Source organism: Acomys minous, assembly GCF_964271855.1.
Source record: "Acomys minous genome assembly, chromosome: 16".
NCBI classification, from domain to species: Eukaryota; Metazoa; Chordata; class Mammalia; order Rodentia; family Muridae; genus Acomys; species Acomys minous.
In genome coordinates this window covers 57,379,435-57,381,427 of record NC_140498.1, presented here as the reverse complement: position 1 = coordinate 57,381,427, position 1,993 = coordinate 57,379,435, and the positions used below count along the sequence as shown (strand labels likewise).

Sequence of the window (1,993 nt, the reverse complement as noted above, 5' to 3'; positions counted from 1 at the left end):
GATTGGCTCTTAGAGAGTAGACGGTGGGATACGACGTTCTGATTGCGGAAGAATATCGGAATATCCTCTCTCCGCTCAGTGTCCTCTTTCCAGGATGCTTCATAGATGCCTGTAGATGTAAAACAACGTCAAACCCACCTACATCGGAAGCAGCAATACGCGTCCTTAGGGAGTTTAAATGAAAGGTCTTACTTCTGGCAGGGTGCAGGAGAAGACATCTTAGAAGTAGCTTGAGACAGAGGGGGATCATGGGAAAGACGGTGAAGGTAGGAGAAGGGGCAAAGTGTTCCCTGTAGAAAGAAGCTTATTTCTCAAGTTGTGGAGGTGGAGAAGTCCAGGGGCATAGTGCTGGGGTCTGGAAGGCTCTGCTTGTAAAGCCGCGCACACCGTCACCATCCAAGCTCACAGCCTCATCTGACCTTAAGGAACTTTCTTATAGAAGACCTCCTTGTAGCTACCGTTATATGTTCCCCACACGTGAGCTGTGGCGGGGGGTGGGTGGGTGGATGGGGGGAACACATTCAGGCATTGCACCAGATAGCCATGGGGATACAGGACATCAAAATCATAGAAAACAACTGTGCTTCCAGACTTATGTAGGTAGCACACAAAGGACTGTGGTGTCTGAGGCGGTCTAGACAATCGGCTGTGTCCCTGCCACTGGCTGTCAGAAACTCAAAGAAGTGGACGATGAACGCGAGCTTCGTACATTCTATGAGAAGCGCACAGCCGCAGAAGGAGCTGCTGTCACTCTGGGTAGAGTGGAAGGGTTATGTGGTCCAGACCAGTCAGTGGTGGGACCGACAAGCAAGGCTTTCCCATGAAGCAAGGCGTTTTGACCCATGGCAGAGTGCGCCTGCTCTTGAGTAAGGGGCGTTCCTGTTATAGACCAAGAACTGGACAGAGGAAGCACAAGTCTGTCTGTGGATGCACTGTGGGTGCCAATCCGAGAATTCTCAACTTGATTATTGGAGAGAGAGAGAGAGAGAGAGAGAGAGAGAGAGAGAGAGAGAGAGGGAGGGAGAAGAGGAAGATATTCCTGGACTTAGAGACACTATTGTGCCTCATCAGCTGGGACCTAAGAGAGCTAGCAGAATCCGAAAGCTCTTTAATATCTGTAAAGAAGATGATGTCCACCAATAGGCTGTCAGAAAGCCCTTAAACAAAGAAGGTAAGAAGCCCAGGACCAAAGCACCAAGAGTCAGCCTCTTGTCACTCCCCGTGTCCTGCAAACACAAACGCCGATGCATAGCTCTGAAGAAACAGCGTACTAAGAAAAACAAGGAGGGGGCTGGAGAGATGGCTCAGCGGTTAAGAGCACTGACTGCTCTTCCAGAGGTCTTGAGTTCAATTCCCAGCAACCACATGGTGGCTCACAGCCATCTGTAATGAGATCTGATGCTCTCTTCGGGTGTGCATAAAGACAATGTACTCATACACATAAATAAATAGATCTTTAAAAAAAAGAAAAGAAAAGAAAAACGAGGAGGCTGCAGAATACGCTAAACTTCTGGCCAAGAGAATGAAGGAAGCCAAAGAAAAGCTCCAGGAACAGATTGCCAAGAGACGTGGGCTGTCCCCGCTGAGAGCTTCTACTTCTAAGTCTGAGTCCAGTCAAAAATAAGTCTTGAAGTGCCGGGCGTGGTGGCGCACGTCTTTAATCCCAGCACTCGGGAGGCAGAGGCAGGAGGACTGCTGTGAGTTCGAGGCCAGCTTGGTCTGCAAAGCGAGTCCAGGACAACCAAAGCTACACAGAGAGACCCTGTCTCAAAAAAATGAAACAAAACAAACGAACAAAAAATCTTTAAGAGTAAAAAAATGAATGATCATACCTTGGGGGGGAAAAAAGATGTGTGAGGTAGAACAGCTCAGGGGAAAGTGTGGCTGATGCAGAGCTCTGTGTGTCGAATGCGTAGGCTCTTTGGCTATTATTATCTTCCAAACTAAGTCATTTAACGCCTGCCTGTACCACATCCTATGCCAGGCCCTGGCA

The 1,993-nt window shown here is 48.8% G+C and overlaps 1 pseudogene across 1 annotated transcript; it reads left to right on the top strand.

The window, feature by feature from the left end:
* The first annotated feature begins 248 nt into the window (after positions 1–248).
* On the top strand, positions 249–1,624 carry LOC311587156 (small ribosomal subunit protein eS6-like; annotated as a pseudogene). The gene is made up of 4 exons: positions 249–266; positions 639–981; positions 1,024–1,287; positions 1,490–1,624. The product of its transcript is annotated as a small ribosomal subunit protein eS6-like (transcript).
* The last annotated feature ends 369 nt before the right edge of the window (positions 1,625–1,993 follow it).